Source organism: Patagioenas fasciata, chromosome 6 (assembly GCF_037038585.1).
Source record: "Patagioenas fasciata isolate bPatFas1 chromosome 6, bPatFas1.hap1, whole genome shotgun sequence".
In the NCBI taxonomy this organism is placed as follows: Eukaryota; Metazoa; Chordata; class Aves; order Columbiformes; family Columbidae; genus Patagioenas; species Patagioenas fasciata.
This window is the reverse complement of record NC_092525.1, coordinates 39,521,976-39,533,753: the sequence shown is the minus strand read 5'-3', so window position 1 is coordinate 39,533,753 and position 11,778 is coordinate 39,521,976. Positions and strand designations below refer to the sequence as shown.

General features: G+C 45.4%; 1 long non-coding RNA gene across 1 annotated transcript in view; it reads right to left on the bottom strand.

Annotated features, from left to right (window-relative positions):
- Window positions 1-9,113: 9,113 nt before the first annotated feature.
- LOC136104024 (uncharacterized) overlaps window positions 9,114-11,778 on the bottom strand; it is a 161,755-nt gene continuing 159,090 nt past the window's right edge. The window contains exons 21-23 of the long non-coding RNA XR_011739837.1: window positions 11,013-11,223; window positions 10,798-10,899; window positions 9,114-9,601 (exon numbers count right to left, since the gene is read on the bottom strand). This is a non-coding gene — a long non-coding RNA (uncharacterized lncRNA). The remainder of the gene's footprint in view (window positions 9,602-10,797; window positions 10,900-11,012; window positions 11,224-11,778) is intronic.

Genomic DNA, 11,778 nt, shown 5'->3' with positions numbered 1-11,778 from the left:
ATCAACAATGTTTGCATTGCAAGCGCAATGTACATATAGGCACATCAAAAATCAAAGCTTCTAAAGCAGCAGCAGGGATTTGAGACCTGCTCTATTTCCTTACCTCGGGCCATTTAATGAGGGTTGCTCGTTAAGGGATATGGTTGGGGCTCCTTGTGCACAGTTTAAAGCAAGGTGAAGATCACTGAAGCCACTGCAGAGCCTGTTATCTCCTCCCCAACCAGGGCTATCATCACCCAAAAGCTTTTCAAGCTAAAATAAAAGTGGCTTGGAAGGAGCTGTGAGATTGCTGGCAAAAGACAGCTTGAAAATAGATTCTAGCTGAAGGAAAACGGCTCCTGGGAAACTTTCATCTATGGATCTCAAACAAACCCCGAGGGTCTGCTTGCAGTGCCTGGTGAGAGCTGAACAGCATTGTAGGTGTTAATGAGCCCTGAACAGGCTGAGGTTGCAAAATGAACCAGGACCAGCCTCTGATGCCCAGGAAGGGAAGAAGCGAGGAAAAGCCCCCACTAAAAATAAATCCTGGTCGCATGTGCCCAAAGTGGTTTTTAATACCCTTCCCTCCTCCTTCCACCAATCTCACAGCACAGCCAAAGTTCCAGGGTTTCCCAGCCCGGAATTCCTATTCGCTACCCCAAAACTCCACTGAGCCCAGCGTTCCTCCCTCATCTTCCCACCTCAGAGCCGCTTTTGGGGAGATGAATTTCTTCCTTCTCTCTCATCCACCCGTTTGTTTGCTGAACGGTATTTTTCTCCCCATCCTGGTCCGCTTTGCTCACGCCCCTCCCCACCTAAATAACCGATGTCTGAACCTCATCCCGAAAGCTCCTTTGCTCGCTGCAATCTGAGCTGCCCCACACCGACCCCGCTCCGCTGCCTCATTTCGGGTGCGTTTGACACCTCCTTTCCCCCATGGAATGTGCAGAAGGCGACAGGGGAGCAAAAAGTCCCGTTAGACTAGATCTGTGGAAATACATTTCTATTTTCATACAGGTCAACATGGAAAAGTGAATGATACTTTTTTGGCCCAAAAAGGCTTGTTTTGCATTTCTTTCACCGTACGGCAAGGCTGCAATAAAACGAATTCACAGTCTTATTTGGGCTGAACAAAACATTCCGTCCATTTTAAAACTTGTGGCAGCCTGTGAGAATCAACTCAGCAGCATTTCTTTTTAATGAATACATACGAGACGGATAACACAACCACATAGCTTCACACACCCATCAGCTTTACAACAGACGCGCCAAGTTCAGCCTCTAAATAGGCTGAGATTCATTAATTAGCCCCCCCAGTCAACGTAGGGTCACATCCAGCAATTACAGAATGAAGAGTAAAATCCCTCGAGAACGGGTCAAGCAAAACAGCTGCGGCAGATGTTGCCCGGGCAGAAAGCAGCAGACACACCAACAAGAGGAAACATCTAAAGTTCTGAAGAGCAGTAGAGGGCTGGCGCAGGCGGTTTGTGCCCCGCAGAGATTCATCCAGCGCTGGCGGCAGCCGAGCACCGCGCAGGGCCTACGCTGTGATCAGCGACCCTGTCTAGAAAGGCCAGACTATGAAAGCTATTTAGAGAATAGTCTTTTTCCTCCAAAAATTCTCCACTTATTAACATGGAAAGTGATTTCTTAACAAAAGTCAAAATTTCCTGCAGGGAAGAGATTGTTCCCGTAGGATAAGGTTGTTAATTAAACCCCGTGTTTCCCTCTAAGGCAAACGAGCTGCTTTGGCCGTGTGTGTCTTACCAGCCTTTAAAGGTCTTTGCCCGCCACGGAGCTGCTGTGAGACGGGAATCTGCAAGGTGGCCGGTTCCCCCTTCCCTGCTTAGAAGGGACAAAACGGTAAGAGGACCTACTGTGTTGTCCCTTTTCTCCCCGTTATCACTCCCTTTCCCTGCGTACGCACACAAACCCAGCCCTGATGCAAGGTCCTCGGAGTTCTGGGATCCAAGCAAACCAGCAGGGCAGCCCAACGGGGTTTTAATGAGCTGGGGGGGTCAGAACGAGCTGTGCCGGCGTCTCACGGACTATCTCTGCCCAGCGGTGATGGGCAGATCGGCATCGCCCCACCACGACCCTCCCTGGCCCCACCACGTCTCAATAGCTCCTTTTTCTTAATTGTTTGTTTTAGTTTATTTAATAAGAAATCTGGAGTGATTTAGAAGTATCTATAAGAATTTCTCGCCGAGTTGGGGGCCATGTTTCATTTAGCTGGGAGACACAAAAAGAGCTTGTTTACTCTTTTTTCATTGGAATCAAGTATGCGCTGTTTCTATAGCAACCCCAACACTCTAACTGTTGTGCAGACAGAAAGCGTTTAACCCTTTGAAGTCTAAGGACCGGAATCGTTCCGAATCGATACCACAATAATTACACTTTATCATACAGTCAGGCTTTGTTTAACAAAGCATGGCGCGGGCTTTGTGCTTTATTTTGTGAAATATATCCTGCCCAAGTTTGTGGCTTATTGACTCATGGGGCCATGAGAAGCAAGGAGACGTTACTATGCTTGAATTTATGACCAGGGCGAAAAAATAACTGTTGTAGCATTGAGAGCTTGCGGTGCTTGACCCCCAATCTACGAACTCAACTGAAAATGTGCGGGATCCTTAAGAGCAGATAAGAAACCCAGCAGAACAGTTTTAGAATAACTGGACATAACACAAATCCCAGGTTGGAAACCACAATTGTGATGGTCCTGACCTCGCGGTTTATTCATCCCTCTACCGAACATTTATCTGATGGCAACACCTTCAGAAAACAACCTTTTTTCCCTCATTTCTCCTACCTCCAACCACATAAGCCCTTTCCTTCAAAGCAGCTTATGGCACATGATGCTTCCCTCTGGTTAAACCTCTAATATCCCCAACTGGGTAACACAAGCACAAAAACCATTGGGATATCTAAATATTTGTAGCATTTTGGATGGTTCTGTTCTGGATTGAAGTGCCGTGACTAAACGCATGGCTCAAACACGCAGTATCGCACCCTATCTGCTGATGAAAAATCTGAGACGGACTAAAGCAACTTAGGGATCTTTTCTATGAGGTTTGCAGAGGTTTCCATGAAGATGTTTTTTCTATATGTCTGCTAGAAGGCGCAATATTGATTGACCTAGATTTTGCTTGTATGAGACGAGACGTAACACTATCCCTAAATAATCTCGGAGGAGTTTCAGTGAGCACAATACCAAGGCAAAGATCTTTCTCAAAACACCGATTTAGGGCAATTATTTGCTTTCTTCAGAATGATTGTAGAAAACTTCATTGCTGGGGCCAAGGAGGAAAAAAACATAAAGAAACAGTGATGGAATGCATAACCGGAGCTTGGTGATCTACCCTTTTAGCTAAATTGCTCCATTTCTTTCTCTTCAAGTTCCAAATTGGACAAATTTCAAACACGCACATATGTATTCTATATGGTTACAGCGTGCTTTTAAATACTTTGTATTTCAGAAATAGAGGAGTGAATTGATGTGTGATAATGAAAGAGGAGGAGGCTCCCTGGCGCAGCAGTCTGAATGTATGCACACCACAAATACAGCGCCGCAGCGCAGATTTGCTGATTAACTGGCCAACCAACCTCTGGCTGGGAACCACGGCGCTGCTCGCCAGATTCCCCCGCGACTTCGGTTTCCAGCGTTGGGGTTGAGAAAGGGTGGAAACGTCTAAATTGCTGTTGGGAGAATGTGAGAGTCGGTCTGAAGATGGAGCAGTATTTGCCTGAACTTCGCTATCAAGAACTTAAGAGGACTGAAGCTGAGACCGAAAGAACCCATGGACAATGACTTGGAGAGAGACCCGAGGAGCAGCATTGTGTTGCACTCTTTCTCCGATACCGGGTGGCTCCTGCTAACAACGGCTGTTGTGTGGACTTTGCCTGCTTCTCCAGCCAAACCAGCCCCAGCCTCCTGAAAGGGATTGTTATGAGGGTCTCTTTGACCCAGGGACAATCGCTGCCATCCAGAAGATGTGTGCTCACCTGCAGCCTCAGTCACACCTGTCCCTCACCTGCTCCCCCAAACAACGGCCAACAAAAAGGAGCATGCCCAGAAGCTCGCCAAGGGTCCTGAGGTCATCCAGTGGACCAGAGAAAGGCCCCTGAATGCTGGACACGTAAGCGTTGGCAAAAGAAAGCGTGAATCTTTCAAGCCTGCACAGTACAAGCTTGGGCTGCGAAAACAATAGGAGCAAGGGGGGGTGAAGCAGCATAAAAGGTGACTCCAGAATGAACACCGTTGATGATCTTCCCACCAGAGGATCCCAAACCATGACACAGGACTGGCTTGACTGAATCATAACCCCTTGGCATTTTGGTCGCCTTCATTTTGCGCTCTGAGATCAAGGTAAAAGAACCATCAGGAGTCCATCGCCGAATGGACCGTGACAGAAGGGCCGGGCGCTGACGCCGCGGGTCGGGGTTCGATGGGAGCGCAGAACGGAGCGGCTCTGCAGCCTGACTGCGGCAGGCGGGGGGTGATCAGAGACAGGGGCTGTTCGCCCAGCAAAGACACCAGAGCAAGACAAAGTGTCTGAGATATAAATAAAGAGTGTGTTACTACCAGGGATCAACATACATACAGGTCATAGAGTAATAAAAACAACACAAGTGACGAGATAGAATTGGCTGCATCACTCAAAATATTCTTTCATGTTGTGGTCCATAATGATCATAAGAAAATATAAAATGAAGCTGGCAAGCTGTAATTAAAGGTAAAGTGGCTTAATAGGGGACGTGTCCTAAGGTGGTTTTCTAGAGGGCAAGTCATCTTTTTAGGCTGGATTTTCTTGCAAGATTCATTTCCACAAAGTTTAAAACACAGGTTGTCCTGTAGTGTGCAGAGAAGTTTCACTTTGTACCTCTGAGGCCAGGACAAAGTAACATTTCACTTTTTAAAAAGTTGACTTTAAAAGTCGAGTCACACCACACGTTAGTGAGGAGGATTTTTTTCCTTCTCTGGAATGTGGGCAAGTTAAATGAGTGTTGCTTTTCACTGAAACCAGACTTATTGAGCTTAACCACCTCTACACTAATTAAAGCATCTCTCATCCCGTTTGACCTATTCAGCATTATACTGCGAGCTTCGAATGGGTTTCACAAAGCCAAGGCAGTAATAAGTAGTTAATAGTGGTTTATTATTTCTCAGGTACAATGAAGATATTTCTCTGGCTACAGCCAAGAGCCCCTGGGGAGGCAAAGTGTGTAAGACGAGTGGGAACGTACCCTCTCAGCACCACTGCTTCTGCGCAAAGGGGAAATAACATTCAGTGTCTGTATGATCTGCTGAGGACAGCACCAGATGAACACCAGACACTGACTATTCATTAGGAAACTGCAAAGAGGAGTCACTTTTCTTTTCTTTTTTTTTTCAAGAAATGTTGTCTCTTAGCAACTCAGCTTCTCTGGCTCCAAATAATGAATTAGAATATGACAATGTCAGGTTATTTTCCACAGTAATTTTGAAATTTGGCTTAATTGACGCTTATGCTCTAGCTGGATTACCAAACAAGAAGCTGGCAGCTACATTGGTAAATAATTTGGGGTTTAAAGGGCGGCCCTTCAGAGACCAGAGCTTGATGCCGGACTGAAATTTGTGGCTGGACGCACCTACAGAAACATTTCCCTCAAGACTCTGGAAACCCAAACCCCTTTTGGGGCCTGATGGTGTAAATGTCAGAAGTTCCTGAGCTCCTCCTGGGTTCTCACCTTGCCGTTTTCATATTATCATAACAATTCACTTGCGAGTTTACACAAAAGCAGAAGACTGATACGCCCAGAGATGCTGCATGTTCTGTAGAATCTATGCTCCGATATAGTTATACAAATACAACACAGCTTAGTGCCTTCAAAATAAAATATCGCAGTTCAGCTGCATAAAGGTCACTCTCAGGTCCCACTGCCATCATTTAAACACGGGGATCCACTGAGTTGCAGTAGCTGGGCTTTGAAGCATAATGAACCCGAAGGGCGGAAGAATGTCCTCTGAATCTCCTCCAAACTGAAATGTGAAAATCAAACTGGGTGGAGTGTTGATGTGCTGGAGGCTGGGAAGGCCATACAGAGGGGTCTGGCCCGGCTGGATCCATGGGCTGAGGCCAATGGTCTGAGGTTCCCCAAGGTCCTGCACTTGGGTCACAACAACCCCATGAACGCTGCAGGCTGGGGAGGAGCGGCTGGAAAGTGCCCCAGGAAAAGGCCCTGGGGGTGTTGGTGCCAGCGGCTGAACATGAGCCAGCGTGTGCCCAGGTGGCCAAGAGGCCACCAGCATCCTGGCTGGGACCAGCACTGGTGTGGCCAGCAGGCCCAGGGCAGTGACCAGACCTGTGCTGGGACCTGGGGAGGACAAACCGCCAATCCTGGGGCAGCTCTGGGACCCTCACACCAAGAAAGGCCTTGAGGTGCTGGAGTGAGTGGAGAGAAGGGAATGGAGCTGGTGAGGGGCTGGAGCACAAGTGTGATGGGAGCGGCTGAGGGACCTGGGGGGTTCAGCTGGAGAACAGGAGCTGAGGGGAGACCTTCTGATCTCTGAACTGCCTGAAAGGAGCTTGGAGCCAGGGGGGTCGGGCTCTGCTCCCCATGAACAAGCACCAGGAGCAGAGGAAACGGCCTCAAGTTGCACCAGGGGAGGTTGAGGTTGGATCCGGGGAACAATTTCTTCCTGGAGAGGGCTGTGGGGCATTGGAACAGGCTGCCCAGGGCAGTGCTGGAGTCACCGTCCCTGCAGGGTTGGACAGACGGACATGAGGTTCTCAGGACATGGGGCAGTGCCAGGGGTGGGGTATGGGTGGACTCCATGATCCTGAGGGGCTCCTCCAACCAAAACGATTCTATGTTATTATTCCCATAAAAGAAAACGAGGTCAAAGGAATAATCATAGTTCTGTTGCCTATGGCATATGAAATACATTTTAAAATCCTCCTAGCTCATACTGAAGGTTCATGATTTCTTTAAAATGGCAGACGACACAGTCTTTGAACCTTTTAAATATTTAATTTGTATGTTTTTAAATCCAAAAGTTTGGAATGCAAGGTGCAGTGAGGAAAGCGAATATTTTTGTTCTGGTAAACAAAAGTGTTGCTAATGAGTCGTAATCAAGAGACACTGCAGGGACACAGGACATAAAACAAAACAGCGAGGGAATCCAATATGCTGCCATTCCTGGCAGTTCTAAAAATTAATTCAAAACTGCATCCATTAAAAGAGTAATGGAAAAGTAGAGCTCCATGTCTGTAAATATTAGGACTGTGGCTGATAGCTTCATTTTCTCCCCTACCTCAATCAAATATGGTAGCTTACAGCTAAATTACACAATGTGGCCACAGTTTGTAAACAAAACCATCAACGTTACAAATGTTTGTGCCTAATAAACAGATATTCCACTGTATCAGTTGGAATTACGCCTCGTGCAATAGCTGCTCATTTCCAAAGAGGTATATCTGTTATTAAGCATCTGATTATTCATTTCTCCACTCCCAGTGCAAAATGGTTGAACAGAAAGGAGCCTGCTGCTGCCACATTTTTACAAATCACCCCCAAAATCTTCCTAAAGTAGCTCCCATTCTGTTCCAGATCGAATTGCCCCAGACAGCCGTATGTTGTCAGCCTGACCCAGATGCTTAAAACGCAGTCATGTTTACGCTTTAAACTGGAAAAAACCAATCGTTGAGTATGATAATCCAAGAATCAGCCTGTGCCCCGCTGCACCTCGGTGGATTTCACTGCCTGGTCTTTTCTCATCCTTGTGTAACCCCAGCATCCCTGCTTCATTTAATTCCTTAAGCTTTAATTAAAAAACTGCAATGAAAGCCAGCAAGACAAAGCAGCTGAAAATTCCTTGATAGCTCGCGGAACAGCTAATATCGCTCTGAGAAGAGGCAGCGAGCACCACATCCGAATACAAAGGCGGTCTATGGAAACTTAATCTCCCCTGTTTCATCCCGCGTGTACTTCACAGAGCTGCTCTTTTATTTATGTTCTTGCGCCGGGGGAAGGGGGAACCATAAAACTTGTGCAGTTTGTGTGTACATCCACTCTGGTTTTCTCCTCCCGTCTTTCTGCAGGAGAATAACAACAAAATGTTATTAAGGACGCTTCTTTTTTAAAACACAAAGCCCTCGCCTCCGTGTGGGGCGACAGGGAGACTTGGTCATCAACCCGGGTTGGTTTGGTGCTGCAAGAGAGGGACATTTTTATCACCTATAAACTCACTTCCCAACTACCAAAGGTTTTATCTGAGTGCGAACCTTCCTTCCCGGGTGTTTTGCACAGGCACTGCGATCAGCTCGCAGCTCACAACAAAGCCACCGGTGAATCGAGAACATTTTCAGGTGTCTTTTCAAGTGTTCTCAAGTCATCCCAAAATGGAAACAAAACCAGACCTTACCACCCAATGTCTATTCGCATGAAAATGGGTAATAAAAATCATTCTAATCAGTAAGTTCTATAAACCTGGATGTGGTTACAACCAGTGCGATCCTGCGTTTCCAAAAGCCCTTAGGAAGCCCCGGTCTCCTGGCCCACCAGGACCATTGAGCCCGATCCTACATTGTCTCACAGGCAGGTTTTGCACAACGGCATTTAAGGCCACCAAAGCCGGAACCAAACGTAGGCGCAGCTTTCACTGAACGACATTTTACATCAAAATAACAGGCGGCTAGAGGAGAAGGCCCCAGTGTATTAAATATTCTAATGTGGTGGGTGGACCTCTGACCTTCATTCAATATAAATGTTAGTCTTTCCCAAAAATTGGTGACCATGCTTTAAATTCTCCATTTTCTGACCGGTTTTGAGCCATAATGGGCTGGCACTGAAGTAAAGTATGCTCTGCATTCCCTTTTTATACAGTTGACTTCTTCAGTTCAGTAGTTTTACGGCTTTCAATTTGACTTTTTAAATACGAGTTTATAGCGTTTCACCTTTCCCTCAAATGAATAAGCGTGTGAGAACTTTGCTGTTTGATTAAGTTATCATGCATGAAGAACCAGAAAAATTTAAGACAATTGTTCATTTAAATGGCTGTTAATTACATCCTCCTGACACAGTTATTGTACTATAAGCACACTTTGGATAAAACTGCTGTACTATCTAATTGAACTCAAAAATATTTCTGACATTTTAATGAACACACCAATTAGTTTTATTTTACAAGACTTCCAAATGAACCGCAGAGGATTAGAAAATGACATTCAAGGTCTGCATATAATTAAATTGCATAACACAGAAGGGGTAAACGCAGTGTCATGTTAAGAAAAAGATACGTCGGGCCACATCAGCATTCCAGATGTGTGCGAGTCAATAAGGGCTTTGTAGAACAGACGCCACTCGCTTTTTGCCACCACAGCTGGCAGAAGTCAATGCAATGACACAGCGTCACTGTCACCAGTCGCAGATCGCGAGGGGCCACCGGGGCCACTGTCCTATTCCTCCTCAGAGACCCCATTTCTATTTCACTTCCGTGAGGATTTTTCCGTAGTTATTTGCGTAAATCAAGTGAGGTTCCCAGAGCCAGCGGAGCTGTGGGGAACGAACCAGGTGCCAAGGACAAACACTTGGACTTCAGGACAACAGCGGAGCACACGAGGCTTCCTACATGGGAGATCAGCTGCACAGAACAGATATTAAAGGCATTTAAATCAGTTAAATTAGACTTAACGGATTTCACAGCCGCCTGGATGCATTTGACTAAGCTGCTGAAAAAGCGGGACAGATCACACGAGTTTTCCATGGAAATAAAGGGTCTGGGCTTCTCTCCCCAGCAGGAAACTCAGACCAAAGGAAGGAGCACCCTGTTTCCCTAAAAACAACACAGGTTCTTATACAATTTTTGCCTTTTTTCAACATGGGCACTATTTAAATTGACTTTTTTAATGAACAGTTTTCACTGTGATGTGTAGCGACAAAATAAGCGTAGTCAAGGAAAAAGGGAAGAAAATAGTGGTGGGGAGGAAATATCAGTAAACTTGGAACAACATTCAATTATAAAACCGGATACAAAATTCAATGCTCAGGAGCATCCATCTGAATTTCATTATGCTCTAAGTAGAATCTGGTACTTGTTAAAGAGGACAAATGTTCTTGTGAGATACGCTGCTCACGATAAAAAAGGTAAATAGAACGAACTAATCGGTCTTTGTGCCAAAGCCGAAAAGAGGAAAGCAAAAATCAAGGATGAATGTTCAGCTCTGGAGGAGGTTGCCACTTAGACAAATAAAGCCACAGGGTCTTGGTTTTTCTATGTAAATCAATTTACGCCAAGGGAATTACTCAATCTATACCACAATGTATGAGCAAGTTTTTGTTCTCTGAGATATTGTTTGCTTGTTTTGGACTGGGCTTCCTCACCGCCAGCCCCAAAATACCGAAGAAAGGAGGAAAAGGCATTGCTAGAATTTTAGGAGCTGTATCTGTGTGGTTAGAGAAGCCCCTCCAATTCTGCACGTTCTAGGACAGCGTTGCATCCCTAGAAAAAAGCTTAGATCTCTCACACTGTCCTAATAAGAATGTAGAAATTAATAGGAATTTGTCCTTGGAGTAGTCAGCATAAACCAGAGAAGGTAAAATAAATCAATAGCTGAGTAATCTCAGAGAAACACAACTGATCCGATTTGTCCTGAAATTCAGCAACCACTATCACCTTTAATTTGCTAGATCCCACACAAACATTAAATTAAAGAGTGGCTAAAGCAATTCCACATCCTGATTTTGACAATTTTATATCGCTGTAACTATAGACTTGCGTAGCATCGCTGCCAATCTCCTCCCTAAAGTGCCCAACTAGATCCTCTATTTAACAGTTACCTGCATTTAAATCCTTAAGTCATCGGGTCATTTCCTATATGTGGAGGCAACCGTGCAAATGTAAAGCCTGATCCTTACACAGTCTCGATCAATATAACTTTGCTAAGGGAGAAAAAATAGAAGTATAAAATGCTTGACTGCGCAAGGCTTTCTCACTTAACACATCTTAACAGCAAAGAAGTACTGATAGATGGCTAAAAACATCAAAAACTTACTAGATGTTGGTGAAACATGGAAAACTGCACGTAATTCAGTAAATCAAATACAAGTTTTCACACTGGGACGCCAAAGCTCCATCCAGAAACAACAGCATTTCCAAAAGTATTTCCTAAAATATTTATTTCCGTATTGTTTAAAAGCAGTTCTTCAAAAGACTCATTCCTTGTGCTTGGTGGAGAGATCCATTTTAAAGGTATATGGAATTCGCTGTATGGAACGAAGAGGCACTAAGGTTAGATAATGTCTTACCTGTATCAGTATATGTATATTCGACTTCATTTAGCTGTGTTTTGGCATATTTTGCCACTTTATATGCAACACAAGGTTGGTTGCCTAAAACTTAATGTCCCAAATACATTTGTGTTTACTTCTCATGCCTATTTTAACATCTGCTCCACAGCAGAACATTTAGTCCATTATCTAGACAATGTATATTTACCACATAGAGTGTGAAGTCTATAAATCAGTAATATTTCTTACCCCATCTATTGCATAAATGATGCTCAGACCTTCCAAGAAAAATCTGTCTACAGAACCCCAGCTGGTTGGGTTTTGGGACCTCTGCAGATCCCCAGTGCAACCCCTGCTCACGCAGGGTCACAGAGCAGATCACACAGGTGGGGCCAGGCGGGTTTGAATGGCTCAGAGAAGGAGACTCCACACCCGCTCTGGGCAGCCTGGGCCAGGCTCTGGCACCTCCCAGCAAACAAGTTCTGCTCATGTTCAGATGGAGCCTCCTGTGCTTCAGTCTGTGCCCGTTGC